This window comes from Zootoca vivipara, chromosome 8 (assembly GCF_965207765.1).
Source record: "Zootoca vivipara chromosome 8, rZooViv2.hap1.1, whole genome shotgun sequence".
Lineage (NCBI taxonomy): Eukaryota > Metazoa > Chordata > Lepidosauria > Squamata > Lacertidae > Zootoca > Zootoca vivipara.
In genome coordinates, this window is record NC_142591.1 from 78,875,929 (window position 1) to 78,896,538 (window position 20,610).

The window sequence follows — 20,610 nt, forward strand, 5'->3', positions numbered from 1 at the left end:
CTGGGAGTAAGTGCTGTCAGATCCAATGGCCCTTGCTTCTTTGAACTGACAGTCATAAGACAAAAGCAGAAAGCGTGTTCTCCAATTAGGGAGAGCGCAGGTTGCGGAAGGGTTAAAAAGACATCTCCCTGGGTTGGGGGTGGTGTCAATTGAGAGGGAGTGTGTTTGATTGGACTCCTCTGGGTTGCTGGGGAAATAAGCATGTAGCAAAATTTGATTGACAGAAAGGGCTCCTTATAACCTCAGCGTCCAGCAGTTAGTTTCACTTTGCAAAGTGCTTCGGATCGCCCTCCCACCCACCGCCTTTTTCTAATGGTTTAGCCTGACATTGCTTTGCCTTTTATGGGGTCGCTTGCTTTGCAAGGGCCCAGTAGGAATTTTGCCATTTGGCTGATTGGCTGTTGCCATCGGTTTTTGCCTACTGCTTAGCAAATGTGTCACAACTTGTTAGGTTGGTGGTTAGGCATTGGTTAATAATTCTGGTTGGTGGAGGGGTTTGGCATGGAGGTGCCTACCCCTCATTAAAATGCTGCTCCACATAGAAATATTCCGTTAAAGGAATCCTGGGGCTCCGGGGCTCTAGTCCATACACCCCCGCAACGGGCGGGGCTGGGGCCATTACAGAGCACGAGCCTTGGGGAGCATTTCTGGTCGAGGGGAGAGTGCCTGGACACAGCTACCTCCTCTCCCATGGGGTGTTTACTTGACTTCCCTATACGGCTAGGGAAGTCGGAGCTGATCTGTCCCAGGCGGGGGACAGGTGGTGTAACCAATGCCTAAGCCAACACTCACATTTAATTGTATTTAAATAAAGTTGTGGTTCAAATTATTGCCAAAACCCAAACTAAACTTCTGAGTGTGGTGTGAGTTATTTGGGGGGGATGTCTGGTAACCTCGTCACACAACCTCCATGCCTGTCCAGAGTCTCCAGTGAGCATCCCATTCTCACAATGGCCAATCAGATCCCTCTGGGAAAACTGCAAGGAGGCTTTCAGCACAAGAACACTCTCCCCTCCTGAGATATTCAGGGCAGGGCATAGCCATCAGAGTTAGCGCCTACTGACAGCCTGACTTTCCATCAATTTGTCTAATGCTCTTTTTATAAGGAAAGAAGAAGAAAGGCTTTGCACAGAGATCCCAGCGCTCAAGGTCTGGTTTGTTTCAGGGTTGTGTGTGTGTGTGTTTTACATGCTCAAAATAATTATATCAACTCTTACATTGGAGCCAAATACCTTTTCTGGGGGTTGTGCCACACCCACCAATCCCAGGAAGGTTTGCCAGAAATGATGCATGTTCCTGAGCTTGTTACATCCTGACAAAGCTCACGACGTCTAGAAGAAACAGGCAGCAGAGAAGTTCTGCTGTGACTCAAAAGCAACATTAAGGATATAAGATACGGGCGAAGTCGGAGACACCCTCAATGTTGGCAATGGCCCTTTGCTGGCATCACAGCACAGGCAGAAGTACTTTCATGGGGCACCAGACGGAAGTCATTTTTGCTCTGAGTATCACTAATGTCGTTGTGCTATGAAGATCACTCTGTTCCTTTCCTGAGTCTGTGCAGTACTGTGATCTGGTCTGGAGAGAGGTGAGGTATGCAGGTTCCTTCTCTCTATCTCTCTGTGTATGAAATGGATTGGGCCAGTGACAACGAGTCAGGGTAGCACCTGTCCCAAGAGTCTGTGGAAGAGTCTGTGCATTTTGGCTGTCTCCGTTTCTCATTTTTCCAGTCTGAACTTCAGTTCTCTGCATTTCTGCATATATATTTTTTTATTGCTCAAGAAAATGATTGAACATTTTAGGGCAAATTTCTCCTAACAAACACACCTTTGTGTGCAGTTTAGACTAACATACTCATGTTTGCAAGCAGTTTCTCTTTCTACAATGCATTCTTTTGCATGTTATTTTCATTTTTTATGCTCACTTTTGCCTGATATATGATTTTTGGTAAACCTTGTTTAGTTAGAGAACTGCATCACAGAGTTCAGATCAGTGCAAATTTTGAGTGGTGTCTGTGCTTCGCTCTTTCATATCATTTTGCAGACCCTCCAAGTGTCCCTATTTTCCAGGGATGTCCCTGATTTAGAGAAGCTGTCCCATTTTTTAAATTTGATCCTGGAATGCCCCGCTTTTCCTTAGGAGGGCCCTATTTTCATTGGGAAAATGTTGGAGGGTATGGAGTTATCTGACCCCCGAGCCAGCTGAAAGCAATCCTGTATAGGGATTTTTTTAAAAAAAATGTTTACTGTTTTATTATGTTTTTTTATATGTTGGAAGCTGCCCAGAGTGACTGGGGCAACCCAGTAAGATATGTGGGGTATAAGTAGTAAAATCATCATTATGGAATGGGATGTCCCTATTTTCATCGGAGAAATGTTGGAGGGTATGCAAGCTTCAAAACTCAGGGAACACAGACAGAGCAACAGAGAGACTAGAAGACAATGTCTAATAGTTTTATTTTTCCTCATTTACGCTGGCAAACAATGTCATTGGTAGCCATTACACACCGCCATCATAGCTCATGCTGGAAAATTCCATTACCTTTTGTGATAAATAAAAGACAATTGCATTTGTATTTGTCAATAAGTGTACAACAGAAGACACATGCTAGGCAAGACATTTGTTAATTGAAGACAGTCCGTCGCCTTGCGGCTTTATCTTGACTTTCCAAATGGTCCAGAGGCAGCTTAACAGCCTCCCTGCATTTAAGGAACATTGTTAAGTGATGCATGCGTCATTTTTAAAAAATAGAATAACAATGGGCTGCTCTGTAACACTATGTTCATTCCGCTTCCCTAACCACAAAAATTACTGGATGTAATTTAGCGGGAGGCTGTAGAGATGGCCAGAAGGCCTTGCAGGGCATATTCCCATGCACTTGGCTCTTATCCAGCTACATTTAGCTTTCAGTTGGTAACTCACAACACGGATGATGGAAACTGGGGCAGCAGACATGGCGAACAGCCAGACACTCTAGCATGTATTTAAAGCTGGTGTAACATAGCACTTCTGCCCTTGATACAAACTTTGCTTTGGCTTGTTATTGCTGTTGTTTAGTCGTGTCCGACTCTTCGTGACCCCATGGACCAGAGCACGCCAGGCACTCCTGTCTTCCACTGCCTCCCGCAGTTTGGTCAAACTCATGTTCGTAGCTTCGAGAACACTGTCCAACCATCTCGTCCTCTGTCGGCCCCTTCTCCTAGTGCCCTCCATCTTTCCCAACATCATGGTCTTTTCCAGGGAGTCTTCTCTTCTCATGAGGTGGCCAAAGTATTGGAGCCTCAGCTTCAGGATCTGTCCTTCCAGTGAGCACTCAGGGCTGATTTCCTTCAGAATGGATAGGTTTGATCTTCTTGCAGTCCATGGGACTGACTCTCAAGAGTCTCCTCCAGCACCATAATTCAAAAGCATCAATCCTTTGGCGATCAGCCTTCTTTATGGTCCAGCTCTTACTTCCATACATCACTACTGGGAAAACCATAGCTTTAACTATACAGACCTTTGCTGGCAAGGTGATGTCTCTGCTTTTTAAGATGCTGTCTAGGTTTATCATTGCTTTTCTCCCAAGAAGCAGGCGTCTTTTAATTTCGTGACTGCTGTCACCATCTGCAGTGATTGCTTTGGCTATGAACATGCAAATTGGTCTTAGTCATAATACTTTCTCTCAGCCCATCTTCAACAGGTGGGTGATGGCGATTACTGGTACTGTTACTACGGTACATAGAAAACTGCCTTGCATTGAATCAGACCAACAGTCCATCTAGCACAGTCCATAGTGACCGGCAGTGGCTCTCCAGAATTTCAGATGGGTCAATCCAAGCCCTACCTGCAGATGTTGGGGGTTGAATTTGGGTCCTTCTACATGAAAGGGTGGCTGTCTGTGTCGAAGGTGGCTCTCTCCCAGCTCCATTTGGTACACTGGCTGAGACCATATCTGCCAGAGTGGTGCATGCTCTGGCCATCTCCCGCTTGGACTACTGCAATGTGGGACAACTTTGGAAGGTGACTCAGAAGCTACAACTAATCAAGAATGTAGCAGATAGACTGGTGACTGGGAGTGGCTGCCGCGACCATATAACACCAGTCCTGAAAGACGTACATTGGCTCCCAGTATGTTTCTGAGCACAATTAAAACTGTTGGTGCTGACTTTAAAGCCCTAAATGGCCTCAGCCCAGTATACCTCATCGTTCAGCCCGGACACTGAGGTCCTCTTCCAAGGGCCTTCTGGTAGTTCACTCACTGCAAGAAGTGACGTTACAGGGAACTAGGCAGAAGACCTTCTCGGTAGTGGTGCCCACCCTGTGGAACACCCTCCCTTCAGATGTCAAACAGATAAACAAGTATATTTGATATTTAGAAGACACCTGAAGGCAGCCCTGTATAGGGAAGTTTTTAATGTTTGATGTTTGATTATATTTTTATATTTGTCGGAAGTTGCCCAGAGTGGCTGGGGCAACCCAGTCAGATGGTCGGGGTACAAATAATAAAATTATTATTATTATTATTATTATTATTATTATTATTATTATTATTGACTGATGCTCTACTATTGATCTATGGTTCTTCCCCGTATTATCTTTTCAATTTATTGGCTGCTTTTTTCACAACAGTTAATAGAAACAGTAAGTTTCTAAGCAGCTTACAAATTTTTCAAAGCATAAGCACAAGTTGGAAAGTTATGCTCAGGTCCTGCTTGCAGGTTTTCTGTTGGGCCTTGGAATCTATGGATGAAGGGCGGTTCTACAAATGTAATAAAAAATAATAAAAGGAACAGGATGCTGGACTGGATAGTGCTTTGGCCAGTATGATCATCTTACTGTATGTTCATTCTACAGCAGTGACCAGAGGAGAAAATACCGTTGGGATAAGTGCAGAGAACAAATGCCATGGTGCGTTTGCAGCAGCACAACGTGACTCCTTCATCGGCCCCACCTGCAACAAAACATCTCTAGCCTGTGTTGGCCTCTACTCTCCAACAGTTTCACTTCACCCCCCCCCAAGTGCTTCCACTGTCTCTCGAGACAGACGGACGCCAACAAAAACTCTGAAAACAAACATGGCTGGTCTAGGTCGAGAACGGCCACTGTCTGTTAGGGATCTGCTTTCCAACTCAGCATTTAATGATGAAGACGTTTATTAGATGCCTGTGATTATGCTGTGTCGTTGCAACCAGCCCTTGAACGTTCTGTTTTCTCTCCCTTCCCCTCCCCCCCCCAGATGCTGAGAAAGAACAGGCTGTCCACAGTTTGGCAGGTTCAAAGGCGGCAACCCTCTTCCATTGCTTAATTACTTGGAACCGGCTTTTGGAAGCCTTTTGCCACTCATCATTCAAGACTTACCAGTTGAACTGAAGCAGAAGTGTTGGAACGACCAGGGGTACAAAAAACATGGCCAGCTCTCTTTCTGAGCATGTCCAGGCATTTTCCAAAGGCAATCCCTCTGGCTGCCCCAAAGGCAAAACAAAGGGCCCCCCTCCAGACATGCCATTTATATAGCTTGCTCTTGGTTCTGAAGTATTTTGAAGCAAAAATTTAAGCAGCCTCTGTTTTTTAGAGCATGATTGTGTTCCTCCCACCCATCCACACCAATCACAGGATGTGATTGTGGCGGAATAGTGCCTGATGATGATTCTGGTTCATCATGGGTTAACCTATCACTCCCATGATAGGCAGGTGTTCCCTGGGAGGCGGAGCTAGACTGCATTCTAAATGGAGGGGGGAAAGCCGTTGAAAGGCAGCTGGGGGTTGGCAGTTGGGGAGTGGAGGGTTAGAGAGGGAGCAGGAGGTTAGGTTTGGGTGGATGGGAAGAAAGGTTAGAACCATTATTATCAAGATGCAGGAGATGTATTAACAAGTCTGTATTATATGAAAAGAAGATATGCACTTTTAAGAACCATGGCGCTATGGTCCATGGGGTCACGAAGAGTCGGACACGACTAAACGACTAAACAACAACAAAGAACCAGAGAAATCCATGTTTTCAAGTTAAATAATAAAGTTAAATGTGCCTAAATGTTCACTGACGTTCACACCTTCAGAGGTGTGACTAAGAGGCGAGAACAAAGCTTTCCTGTGGAAGAGGAAACTGTTTGCTTTTTCTCCTGTCATAAGGGCTGGTTAGTGAAGCCAAAGGAGCCACATAGTTGCCTAAGGGAGAGGCACATTGTAGCAGTAGGGATCCATGGGACGGAGACCCCACTGGTGGCAATAGGTTTCAAGCGCAGAGCCCTGAGGTACCCTGGACACTGGACAATTTGGACACTGGAGGTTTATTCCCATTTGTATAGAAGCACAGGGAGAACCTCTGTTGTTAAAGCAGTGAGGGGTGGGAAACGGGGAATCCCTCACAGTTATCAGATGTGTTCTGCAGCCACACCTCTCCCATTCCTTTGCTCTTCCACACTCAAAAGGAGCAATCCTATGCCAAGATCCGCTGGGATGAAGAGCTTAGGATGCAGCCCAACAGCTCTCTCCCTTCCTGTGGCTTCCAGCAACTGGTATTCAGAAGCAGTGTGGCCTCCGACTGTGGAAGCAGAGCATAGCCATGAATCTCCTTCTTCATAAGTCCCTGAGCTCCGCTAAGAGTCTGCAATAAGAAAATCAACCCGGTCTCCCTTCTCCCCTCTGTAACAGTCACATGTGATTCTTTGGGTGCTTCTAGAGCAGCATTCCCCAAACTTGGGTCTCTGGCTGTTTTTGGACAACAACCCCCATCATCCCTAGCTAGCAGAACAAGTGGTCAGGGATGATGGGAACTGTAGTCCAAAGACAGCCAGAGACCCAAGTTTGGGAAACTGTCCAAGACAGAGGGCGCTTAGCACCTTCTGATTGTTGCTTTCCCGTTTCCACGAGTGTACCGTTGTTGTAAGCCAAAAATGGCTTATCTTCTGAGTTAGCCAATAAAACTCAGAGACAAGAGGAGTTAGGAGTACATTTTGTTTATTGCAAAGCAATAAGGTTACAGTCAAATCTTTTCGGAATACTGCAACCCCGCCCAAAGGTCGGGCAGGAATTTATAACATTTCAGACAAAGGATTTTGATTTAACCAATCACATAAAGCATTACATCATTTTAATATTTAATATTCATCACCTCATTTCATATTTAATACGTATGTCATTACCTAATCTAATACGCATGCGCAATAAGCGTTGCTAACTAAACTTTGATTCTTACCATGATCTGTTACATATTGTTAGTTTGCATGTATGGGAAACTGTGTTATGTGTGGATGTAACAATTTATGTTCTAGTTTATGAATTGCTTCTTTGTGATTTACGTATTAGCTGACCTTCTATCCCAGTAGGGACGGCTTCTTGCTGAATCATCAGTTTCTTTAAAGCAACAGGTTACCATAATTCACTAATATAAGCATATTCCAGGATTTATAGGGAATTACATTATTACCTTAATTGGGGCCCTTTGGGCCCCTGCTACACCGTGACCCCCATGTACAGTCTGTTTCATTCTGGCAGTGTAACAGGGATGAGTAACACCAGGAAAGCCTGCTGGATCAGACCAAAGGCCCATCTAGTCCAGCCCCCTGTTCTCACAGTGACCCAACAGGTGCCTGTGGGATATTTGCAAGCAGGACCCAAGTGCAGGAGTTCTCTCCCTGCCTATGGTTTCCACCATATGGTATTTGGTGGAAAGGCCTGCTCTTGTTATGAGCATTTTCCCTTTCTTCATGTGTAACCATAATGAAGGAGTATCTCCACCCCCATCATTCAGCCCAGACACTGAGGTCCAGCTCTGAGGGCCTTCTGGTGGTTCCCTCACTGCAAGAAGTGAGGTTACAGGGAACCAGGCAGAGGGCCTTCTCGGTGGTGGCACCCTCCCTGTGGAATGCCCTCCCAGCAGATGTCAAGGCAATAAACAATTATGTGGCTTTTAGAAGACAACTGAAGGCAGCTCTGTTTAGGAAAGTTTTTAATGTTTGATGTTTTATCGTGTTTTTTAATATTCTGTTGGGAGCCACCCAGCCGGATGGGCAGGGTATAAATAATAATAAGTTGTTGTTGTTGTTGTTGTTGTTGTTGTAGCATAGTGGAAGTGTGGAACTCACTCCCATGGGAGGGAATGATGACCCCCAACTGGGATGGCTTTAAAAGAGCATTGGACATATTCCTGGAGGAGAGGGATATCAATGGCCACAAGGTATGGTTGCTATGTTCTACCTCAATGGTCCAAGGCAGCAATGCCTCGTATGCCAGTTGCCAGAAATCACAAGAGTGGAAAGTGCTCTTGTTTTCAAATCCTGCTTGCTGGTTTCCCACAGGCATCTTTTTGGACACTATGAGAACCAGATGTTTGACTGGATGGGCCATTGGCCTGATTCAGCAGGCGAATAGCTACTTTCCCCCTAAATGAAATGTTTTAGCCGAGAGGCAATTCTCTAGATGTTGTTGAACTCCAGCTCCCATCAGTATTGCAAATGATCAAGGATGCTGGGAGTTCTGGGGACTCAAGGTTGGGAAAGGCTGAAAGATGAAGCTTGGTTTGATCCATCTTGGCTCTCTGCTTAGGTCCTTACTGAGTGTTTGCTAATGGTCAGTGTATAGTCATCACTCTCTTGGCTGCAAGATTTATTTCTTGGGAGAGCACACAGAACTAATACTCCCCCCCCCCGCTAGTGAAATAATGTTTTTTCTCTCCATGACATAAATCACTGGCCTTCATTATTAAAACACTTCTTGGGAAGAAGAAGAAAAAGACTTTTAAAATTTCTTCTGTGAAAACCAGCCAGCAGATGGTATTAATATACCCGGAGATCACAGGCCAAGAATAACAAATGAGGAAATGCAGAACATAAAAAGGGGACATTTAATATGTATAGACAAAACAGGATGAAGCAAAAAACTGGAACCAGGGATGAACATTGGCTGAAGCTGGGAGATGAGCACATAGTGAGCTTGGTCACATGATACCTCCTTTCAGAAGGATCCCAGTCATATATATATATATATATATATATATATATATATATATATATATGTGTGTGTGTGTGTGTGTGTGTGTGTGTGTGTGTGTGTGTTTTCTGAGTACATCATAATTAGGATTGCAAAGCTGTATTGCAACAGCTATTTTCAGGAAAGGGGAAAAAACATTGTACTGTATGGTTTTCTGGGAATTGATCGCACTTAGCCAGGTCGGTAGAGTGTGTATGCTATACATTTAAAGCACACATACCCCACGAATCCTAGGAAGTGTAGCTTACCCCTCAAAGAGTTACAGTTCCCATTCAATGAACAAACATTCAATGAACTACAGTTCCCAATATATATTTTTTTACAGGGGATGAGCTTTAAATGTATGGTGGGTGCATAGCCTCTGTGTCCTTTGACCTGTCAGGAGAGCTCTCTGGATAAGGAGCCTTTAAAAATGCTGGGACAACCCATCTGTGCAACCCAGCCTAACACCGGATGAGGTCATGAAAACATATTAGGAGTTCTGGAAGACCATGCACTTGATGTTCGTCATTAGGATGGAGAAATATCCATGAGGGGCCATGGGTGGTGGTGGTGGATACAAACTGGGAAAGCTCAGAAATCCACTCCCTTGGTGGTAATACTGAGAAGAAGCCAAGTGACTTCCTTACATAATATGCTAGTTATACAAGTTCTGGCCTTTATATAACAGGAATCGGGAGGCAACTGGTTTCTCCTGCTTATCTGATTCTTAATGGCCTTCCTAACCCTAAGCAGGAGAAACCAGTTGCCTCTCGATTCCTGTTATATAAAGGTCAAAACTTGTATAACTAGCATGAGGATTATCAGCTTGTGCTAACACAGAGGTGGGCTTTTTCCCTGGTAGAAGCTGCATTATGGAACACACACCCTGCTGAAAAAAAATGCTTCCTCATCGCCTTCTTCTGTGATAAAATGCTTTCCCATTGCCTTCTTCCACAAACCAACCTGGGTGGGTTGGCTGGGAGAGGGGAGTGCGCTTCAGAGACTGCAGATTATTCTGCGGGCTTCCTGAAATAGAATTATAGAGTTGGAAGAGACCACAAGGGCCATCCAGTCCCAATCCCCTGCCAAGCAGGAAACACCATCAAAGCATTCCTGACATATGGCCGTCAAGCCTCCGCTTGAAGACCTCCAAAGAAGGAGACTCCACCACACTCCTTGGCAGCAAATTCCACTGCCGAACAGCTATTACTGTCAGGAAGTTCTTCCTAATGTTTAGGTGGAATCTTCTTTCTTGTGGTTTGAATCCATTGCTCCGTGTCCGCTTCTCTGGAGCAGCAGAAAACAACCTTTCTCCCTCCTCTTTCTCCTCACCGTCTTTTATATATGTTGAAAGCCACCCAGAGTGGCCTGGGCAACCCAATCAGATGGGTAGGGTATCTCTATATGAATAAAAATGTAAAGATGACCTTGTCCAAAACCGATAATCTCCGAAAGTGCTTGACCGATTGCTTTGAAAATTTGACACAACATTGCCACACCGTACATGAATGTTTTTATATACCTAGATTATATAGATGTTTCACCTGTGACCTTCTGTTTTAGAAAAACCTCATTCCAACGTTAGTTGTATTACCATCTGCTGGATGTCATCATCATCACTTTTAATTTGTATACCGCCTTTCTATCATACAATACTCAAAGCGGTTTACAAGCTGAAGAAACAGAATCTCATGAAATACAAAACAACCTTATGACAATCTAATGCAATACAAAAATATGATAATAAAACATAGCTTTAAAATAAGCAATCAAATAATGTAACGTTCAACAATCATTACAATAGTATAGAATAATATCAGCATATGAAAATTAAACAGAAACCCACTCTTAACATTTACAATAAATAATTTCAAAACAATAATCAATAAAACAACAGCAAGCCACAGTGCATAAAACAATACAATACAAATTGAAAAATAGAGACTGGAGGGTCTCTCCCCTCACAGTTCTTCCTCCAGGCACAGCTTCCTTATGAGGAGTCCCAGGGCCGGAGGGGGCGAGGCAAGGCAGGTGGAAAGAGGCCTTGCCTGATGGAGTCTCTCCCCTCACAGTCTGGAGTCTCTCCCCTCACTGCCATTGCCTACAGACTATCTGTGACATCACAATAACATGGCATTGCCCAGCATTGCCCAGCTGGGGAACAGACCAGGCTCTTCCCAAGATGCTTATGGGGTGTGCGGATGGAAGAGAGAGAGGGGTCAGGGTGACGGGTGCCATCACATGGGAGGAAGATGATGTCACACAGTGCTGGGACCAGAGAGAGAGAGATGTCGTGACGTCTGGGGTGAGGAATGGGGCTGGTGTGAGGAACAGGGGCGCTGAGTGGGGGAGGGCCATGACTTTGGGGAGGATGAATGGGTCGGGGCTGGGGTGGGTCGGGGCTGGGGTGGGGGATTTAACAGAACACACGTTTTGGGAGGGATTGATTGCCACAGCAACGCGTGGCTGGGAACAGCTAGTAAATAATAAAATTATTATTATTATTATTATTATTATTATTATTATGGAATAGGAAGTCCCTGTTTTCATTGGAGAAATGTTGGGGTGTATGCACCCACTTACACAAGCATTCCCTTGAACAATTCACCAGAGTCTCCCGTTTTAATTGCTGTGTTGGGACTGTGTAATGGGATGGTTTAATTGTACATTTTAAGTATAGATTTCCCTTTTGAAAATATTTGTGTGACTGGTTTTTATATTTTGTAAACCCAATACTTTGGCCACCTCATGAGAAGAGAAGAATCCTTGGAAAAGACCCTGATGTTGGGAAAAATTGAGGGCACTAGGAGAAGGGGACGACAGAGGACAAGATGGTTGGACAGTGTTCTCGAAGCTACGAACATGAGTTTGACCAAACTGCGGGAGGCAGTGCAAGACAGGAGTGCCTGGGGTGCTCTGGCCGATGGGGTCACGAAGAGTCGGACACGACTAAACGACTAAACAACAACAAAACCACTTAGAAGCTTCCTTTGGTATATAAATGCAGGTGGCCACGATGAACGATGGCGTGCCACGTTCTTAAGAGCCAGGTGGACCAAGCTAACAAACCATCTCCACCAGCAGATTGAATGAGGCCTGGGTGAACCAACCCACTCTGCTTGTGGTCTTCGATTCAGCTTTGTGGTCACAAGTTTCTTTGGGTCTGCTTTATAGCCTACTGAAAATTGGAAGGCAATTTCGAGGAAAAGCTTGTGGGCACCAGGAGATAACACTAGTTAAAGGTTTCCCAAAGAACCTCAGAAATGTAGCCACATGGAAAAAAGGCCTTGGGGCAGAAGTTGTGGAAGCTGTACTTAACAGTGTGTTCCATGCAAGAGAGCTTCTGATTCATTATTCCTGGAAATCCACAAGAGAGCTTTTCCCATCAGTTCAGACCCACACAACTGGTGACCGAGATGACTGAACACAGCCTCGCGGGAGCTTAATAAGCCTCCTGTTTTTGATGCAGCGACAAAAGTCCCTGCAAATAAATAAATAAGTAAATAAATAAGCCAGCCATTTTTTTATTTTTTTAAAAAAATCTGACCACTGATGTTGTCAGAGTGCCATCTGTTTCCTAGTGAGGGAACCTGCAGGAGCTATTCTAAGACGTCTATTTGAGTTGTAGTAATAGGATCCCAGTAGGCCTAGGCTTTTATGTTATAGCAAAATAAACACCATTCCTGTTCTTTCATAACTGGCTGAGGTTCCCCCCACTCCCAAGAATCTAAAATCACATTACAGGAAGGTAAAAATAAATTCCCCAATATGTCTTTCCTGAGAACTGTTCAGGGTCTATCAGTACAATCTCTACAGTTATGTTAATGCATTGTCATTCTGAAGTTTTATGCTGTAAATTTTTTATGCTGTGGACTTTTGCGCCATGTTGTGTGATTTTAGAGGAGGGCCTTGCTTTTGCCTTTGTGGTTGTTTATGGTGAGGGTCTTTGGCTATATACAATAATTTGATTGAATTATTGATCAACGCTATCCTAGCCATGTCTACTGAGGAGTAAGTCCTATTGAATTCAGTGGGACTTAACTTCCAACTAAATGAGGTTAGAGCAGGCATCCCAAAACTTTGGCCCTCCAGATGTTTTGGCCTACAACTCCCATGATCCCTAGCTAACAGGACCAGTGGTCAGGGAAGATGGGAATTGTAGTCCAAAACATCTGGAGGGCTGAAGTTTGGGGATGCCTGGGTTAGAGCTTCCACAACCCAGAATTACTTGAAAGTTCGAATACGACTCATATGTGGTGGACCTGTAATATATATATATATATTTTTTAAAAGGGAAATGATATATAGTGGAATGAAAAAAATGTTCAAAATAACTTATGTTAAAATACTAGAAGCATTTTTGTTGGGAATTATAGGTACTGAGATTCCAAAGGATCAGAGGAAACTGTTCGTGTATGCTACAATGGCCTCCCGGATGTTACTAGCCCAGAGATGGAAGGAAGAGACAGCCCCGACCAAAGAAGAATGGCAAACCAAATTGATGGACTTTGCCAAAATGGCAAAACTAACTGGGAAGCTCAGAAACCAAGAAGACAAGAAATTTAAAAAAGAATGGGAAGTGTTTATAATGTATAAATACAAAATCATTGTAAACAGGTTAAAACCTAGCAGGATTTTAAATGCACTTGTAACAGAACATATAGATAACTTTGTTGTGGTTTAGTCGTTTAGTCGTGTCCGACTCTTCGTGACCCCATGGACCAGAGCACGCCAGGCACTCCTGTCTTGCACTGCCTCCCGCAGTTTGGTCAAACTCATGTTCGTAGCTTCGAGAACACTGTCCAACCATCTCGTCCTCTGTCGTCCCCTTCTCCTAGCGCCCTCAATCTTTCCCAACATCAGGGTCTTTTCCAAGGATTCTTCTCTTCTCATGAGGTGGCCAAAGTATTGGAGCCTCAGCTTCACGATCTGTCCTTCCAGTGAGCATAGATAACTTAGGAAGATGGAAAATTGGAGAAGTACTGATATGCAGTTGAAAATAGAATTAAAAGGACCCATGGAAGGGGTGAGGGGAAGTCAGGAGATTCAGAGCAATCTTGATATTTGGATTTTGTATTCATAGAATCATAGAATCATAGAGTTGGAAGAGACCACAAGGGCCATCCATTCCAACCCCCTGCCAAGCAGGAAACACTATCAAAGCATTCTTGACATATGGCTGTCAAGCTTCTGCTTAAAGACCTCCAAAGAAGGAGACTCCACCACACTCCTTGGTAGCAAATTCCACTGTCGAACAGCTCTTACTGTCAGGAAGTTCTTCCTAATGTTTAGGTGGAATCTTCTTTCTTGTAGTTTGAATCCATTGCTCCATGTCCGCTTCTCTGGAGCAGCAGAAAACAATCTTTCTCCCTCCTCCATATGACATCCTTTCATATATTTGAACATGGCTATCATATCACCCCTTAACCTTCTCTTCTCCAGGCTAAACATACCCAGCTCCCTGAGGAACGGCTTAGGGAGCTGGGTATGTTTAGCCTGGAGAAGAGAAGGTTAAGGGGTGATATGATAGCCATGTTCAAATATTGTTTCAAGTATTGTTTTATGTTGTATGTTTATATTTTCAAAAATCAATAAAAAAGATTATGAAAAAGAAAGTTCGAATAGGGACATCCATTTGGCAAGCCACCAATCCAAAAGAAAGATGTCTCATGTCTCCACAAAAAGATGCCTACATTTCTTAACTTAGTCATCTCTCTCTCTCTCTTAATGCAAAATCACAGCAGTGCTTGGTCACAAGTATTCTATAGACTGCTGAGGGGGGCAATGACTCAGAATTTGCCAGAGGGGGAAATGGATTTTAAATTATTTTTCTCTATTGGAGGCTGGAAAGCAAGCCACAGCCACCAGATAAATTCCAAGAGAGGTTCTCGGAATCTGTCAATGTGCAGCTTGTGTTTGGAAACAGAAGGTCTTGTTGAGGGAAACTGTCTCTCTGTCCATTAATCACATGGTTTTGTTCCAGGGCTTGATCAGATACTAAAGGTCCATAGGTCCTGTGGATAATGCACTAGAACTGGATTTCTACCAATGAATTGAACTGCAACATTCTCTCCATCACTATCTTTCTTCAGTTTGAAGCAAGGGTGAGGAAGCTCTAGTGCTTGGGCCAATCTTCTTGGCCAGCCAGGGGTCTAATTTGGACCACAATAAGATTTTCCCCAAACCACGTCCCCTGTAAGTCAGCTGATGTCACTGGTTAATGTTTGCTGGTGGGAATGGGGGCGCAACACTCCCTGTCTGACCTTGGGCATAGTCACTCTAAGCCAAGGGTGGAGAACCTGTGTCATTGTTTTGCTAGCCGATTGATTTATGGTCATTTCATTGTATTCTAATGTCAATTTTAATTGAACATGTCGTTCACTTTGGGAGCGTTTGAGATGAAAAGCAATAGAGTCATACCTCGGTTTAAGTATGCTTTGGTTTGAGTATTTTTAGTTTAAGTACTCTGTGGACCCGTCTGGAACGGATTAATTCACTTTCCATTACTTTCAATGGGAAAGTTCGCTTCAGGTTAAGTACGGACTTCCGGAACCAATTGTGTAAGGATGATCAATGTGGATAGAGGGTTAGAAAGATTCATGGAAAGTAAGGCTTTCTGCCTATTAGTCATAGAATCATAGACTCATAGAATGGTAAAGTTGGAAAGGACCCCGAGAACATCAGTTATTCCTGATGTTTAATCAGAATATCCTTTCTCGTAACTTGAAGCCATTGGTTTGTGTCCTACCTTCCAGAGCAAGAGAAAACTAGCTTGTTCCCATCTGACAGCCCTTGAGATATTTGAAGATGCCTAACATATCTTCTCCTAGTCTCCTCTTCTCCAGGCTAAACATAACCAGCTCCTTCCAACTGTTCCTCATAAGGCCTGGTTTCCAGACCCTTGACCATCTTGGTTTCCCTCCTCTGTACACACTCATGTCACCACAGTCATGGTGACTGTATGCTCAGAGAGTCAGCATGTCTCTGAGCACCGGTTGCTGGGAAACAAAAAGCAGGTGAGTGCAAATACTTATGGGCTTCCCACTGTTCCCAGAGGCACCAAATGGTTTAAGGGGGGGGCGGCGGCGGCAGGATGCTGGACTAGATAGGCCTCTGAGCTGACCCACCAGAACTCTTCATCTTCGTTCCCCCAAAAGGTTGTGATGGCCATCAAACTGGATGGCTTTAAAAGAAGATTAGACAACTTAATGGAAGAGTTGACTATCAATGGCTACTAAACCTGATGGATCTGTTCTAACTCCACTGTTGGAGACAATGTGCTTCTGACTACCATTTTCTGGAAACTGTTGTTGTTGTTGTTGTTTAGTCGTTTAGTCGTGTCCGACTCTTCATGACCCCATGGACCATAGCACGCCAGGCACTCCTGTCTTGCACTGCCTCCCGTAGTTTGGTCAAACTCATGTTTGTAGCTTCGAGAACACTGTCCAACCATCTCGTCCTCTGTCGTCCCCTTCTCCTAGTGCCCTCAATCTTTCCCAACATCAGGGTCTTTCCCAAGGATTCTTCTCTTCTCATGAGGTGGCCAAAGTATTGGAGCCTCAGCTTCACGATCTGTCCTTCCAGTGAGCACTCAGGGCTGGTTTCCTTAGGAATGGATAGGTTTGATCTTCTTGCAGTCCATGGGACTCTCAAGAGTCTCCTCCAGCACCAGATGAGCCCCTGGAAACTGTAGGAAAGGATAATGCTATTGCGCTCAGATCCTGCTTGCGTGTTTCCCACAGGTGTCTGGTTGGCCAATGTGAGAAGACGATGCTGGAAGATGCACTTTTTGCCTGAGCCAGCAGGGATATTCTTCTATGTTCTTTATGAGGAGGAGAACATCTAGGTCAAAGAGTTCCTGTCGCTTGTGAATTATTTCCACTTTGGCAAGAATGAACAAGTTTCACGTTGTGGCTTTAAAGAGGAGTGAATGGTGAATTTTTGCCTTTTTGCATTGACAAGTGGAACATTGTACCCATTAGTGGCCCAAAGACTTCAAACAATCCAATATTTCAATGGCAGGGACATTCAGATTGCACATCAAAATGCCTGGTTGCAATCCCTTGGGGGCAGACAGAGAGATCTGCCAAAAAAAAGTGTGCTCAAATAATTTCACTGAAATAAGGTCAGGTCACCTCACTGAAGGGGATTGAAGCAGGTTCCCTGTGGATCAGGGCTGGATGTTTTTGCAGGGAGAGAAGCAGAAACTTTAATCCTCCCCCACCAAATGACCTTCTTTGGCTTCACATAAACCAGCAGCAATGCCTTTAGCACTGAAGCATATGGGGATATTATGTCTGGGGCCAGTTTACGTGGCGGAGAAAAGACGTTTTGGGAGCAGCATGGCTGCCTGATACAATCTCCCTTGGAGCAAAGGCTCAGCTCATTCCTAGCTCTGTGATAAAATGCTTTCCTGTTGCCTTCCTCCACAAACCAACCTGGGTGGGTTGGCTGGGAGAGGGGAGTGTGCTTCCGAGACTGCAGATTATTCTGCTGGCTTCCTGAAATAAACGCCAGCAGTCACATCACTGCCTTTATTTAATAAGGATGTTGACAAGCTGGGATGTGTGCACAGGAAGGCAACCAAGATGATCAAGGGAACAAGCTTGTTTTCTCTTGCTCTGGAAGGTAGGACTCAAACCAATGGCTTCAGGTTACAAGAAGACAAAACATCAGGAACACCTGACATTAAGAGATGTTCAACAGTGGAATGGTCTTCTTCGGGAGGTGGTGGACTCTCCTTCCTTGGAGGTCTTTGAGCACAGGTTTCATGGCCATCTGTCATGAATGCTTTAGTTGAGATTCCTGCATTGCAGGGGGGTTGGACTAGATGGCCCTTGAGGTCCCTTCCAATTCTATGATTCTATGATTTACTGTATTTCAGAAGCATGACTCAGCCATGGAGGCAGAGCATAGCCATTTGGGTTAGCAGCCACTGAGAGCCTTATCCTCCATGAATTGGTCTAGTTCTCTTTTAAATCCATCTAGCCTGTTGCCATCACTGCTTCCTGTGGGAACAAGCTCCACAGTTTGAGCATGTCTTCCATGAAGAAGCACTTTCTTTTATCTATCCCGAATCTTCCCACATTCAGTGTCAGGATGCTGTCAGCAGCTCCCGGCTGGTTGCCCAGGAAAGTATAAAGATAAGGGAAAGTTTCTTACCGTCCTTTTTTATTTCAATCTTTACAGAGAGAGGCTATGGAACCCAGTCTATTGGATAATGGTGTTGTCTCAAATGAATCTCCACCTGCTTCTCTCCCACTTCCTCATTTGCCTCTGAGATGCTACCTCCCTAAAACCCCTGTTGTAAATCTATACTGTCTTCTTCTTCCTCCTCCCTGGAAGGGTCAGGATGGGGAGGCAGTCTTCACCATTCCTCTTCTGCCCAGTCCCTGACATTCAGTTTCATTTGATGACCATAAGTGTTTATTATGAGAGGGAGAAAAGCTTTTCTCTGTCCGTTTTCTCCACACCATGTATCATTGTACACACCCCATATCATTTCACCTCTTATTTGCCTTTTCTCCAAACTACAAAGCCCCAAACTCTGCCACCTTTCCCCACAGGGGAGTCCCTCCACCCCCTTGATCCTTTCAGTCACCCTTTTCTGAACCTCTCCCCACTCTTCAGTCTCCCTTTTGATGTGAGGTGACCAGTCATGCTCACACAGGAGGGTTGCATTGCTTTGCATCCCTTTGAACTGAGAATACAAAAGCTACCTCGGCCATAAGACTCATTTACATTACAAATGGCTCTGCTCTGCTTTCATTTCTGTGTTCAGCATAAACGTTTTAACATAAATGATGCAAGAGTGAGGCTCAAAGCTTAACATGTGAAAGCACCACAGACGTTCACAGCTGCGCTGACTGATCTTCGGAGCTGGTGGACTTCTATTTTCTAGCTCTGAACAGGCCCGCCGGCTTGCACCCATGATTGAGGGGACCGGCACTGCACGATGTGCTCTTCCTCTTCCTCTTCCTCCTCCTCTTCCTCCTCCTCTTCTATCACACATAGCCGGGTAAGATTGTCTTCCATAAACACGGTTTTAACAGTGAGTCATTAAGTAACTGTGGAGGCCAATTCTGGATCCACACGTCCTTCCACAGTTGGGACATTGGTTTCCGGGCGGGAGTTGATCACGGTGAGGGTTTGCCAAGCGTGCCTTCCTCTTAGCACATTTCTCCCTTTCGTCCTGAGTTCGAGCGTCTTCAAAGCCTATGACACCTTTGGTAAAGGCTGCTCCCCAACTGGAGTGCTTGCAGGTCAGTGTTTCCCAGTTGTTGGTGTTTATACTACATTTTTTTTTTTTTAAGATTTTTAGACTTGCCTTTTTAGATTTGTCTTTAAACCTCTTTTGTTGGCCACCAGCATTACGCTTTCCATTTTAAAGTTTGGAATAGAGTAGTTGTCAGGAGTGCGTGCAGGAGCCAGGCCCTCTGACCAGTAGGGCTTCGCAGGACTAGGGCTTTCCTAAGGTTGTTCTGAAGAGGCAAGACGTGGCCGCACAGGTGAGCACCTGGTGGCAAGAGCCGGGAAGGGATATAAGGTCATCATTTCGCTTTGGCTCTTTGCCACAACATGCTTCCTGCCTTGCTGCGTTTGGCTTCTTGACCCCTTGCTTCTGTTGGATTTGTTGAATAGTCAAGTTACTTTAGAGCCGGTCTAATGTAAATACTGTCTGTTTAAGAGAAACAGGTGCCGGTGTTTCTGTTAATTGCTCACAGGCGTGGGCTCTGCTTTTTGTATATAAGGCTCTGCCAGAAAGCCTTCTGTATCTCTTAGTTAGATCTTTCAGTTTGATTCATCTCTAAGTAGATCACTCTCTCAGTTTAAGAGATTCCTCAGTTGAATCTTAGTATGAAAGTTGCTTAGTTATAAAGCTAGTTTGCTGTTAATTCTTGGGTAGTTTAATGGGAGTTATGTGGGAGTTTGTGGGAGGTTTGGAATGGGTTGAAGGTTGGAATGTTGCTAAGAGAGAAAACATTTATCTTTAGTTTAAAGTCTCTTTAGAGTCAGTTTGTTTTTCAGTTAAAGAAACCCAACAGTTTGTATTTTCTTCTGTATGCTTTTACAAGCGTACAGCTAGTAAGGGGTTTCATTTAAGGGAGATAATTCCCCACGCTCTTTGTGGTGTTTTCTTAGCCAGGTCAACTTCTGACTGCGTATACTCTGCGTGAAGCGTACTTTAAAGGGCCGCTGTAAACTGGGATATATGATTCCTAGCTTCCGGTCTCCCGTTCCTGCTCCCACCCCACCATCTTGCCCCCGGTCCCGACATCCTCAGCTGGGACTTCGATTACCCGTAAACCAGAACGTGACAGTAGTTGCTTTGGAAGACGATAATCAGGCATCCACACAACATAACCAGCCCAACAAAGTTGATGTTGAAGAATCATTGCTTTGACACTGGTGATTTTTGCTTCTTTCAGTACTCTGTGTATGCCGTGTGGCTTGCACACATAGCGAGAAAATGTTGCACAGTGTGTGTGCCTGGGATATTGTTTGCCCATCCCCCTCCTTGAAAATTTAGGTGGGCCAAGGCCCCACCCTCCAGATGGCACCTCTGTCTCTGAACACCATGATGCATTTTTCATTAAGGCTAGTGTTGAGTTCCCAGTCCTGCTAGCCCAGAGATGGAGAACCTGTGGCCATTCAGAT

The 20,610-nt window shown here is 44.6% G+C and overlaps 1 long non-coding RNA gene across 2 annotated transcripts; it reads left to right on the forward strand.

The window, feature by feature from the left end:
* The first annotated feature begins 1,138 nt into the window (after positions 1–1,138).
* On the forward strand, positions 1,139–6,921 carry LOC148684908 (uncharacterized). 2 transcript variants are annotated; one of them, XR_015951601.1, is made up of 2 exons: positions 1,139–1,593; positions 5,219–6,921. It is a non-coding gene; the product is annotated as an uncharacterized LOC148684908 (long non-coding RNA). The 2 variants fall into 2 exon arrangements; XR_015951600.1 differs by having other exon boundaries at positions 1,139–1,588.
* Positions 6,922–20,610: the final 13,689 nt, after the last annotated feature.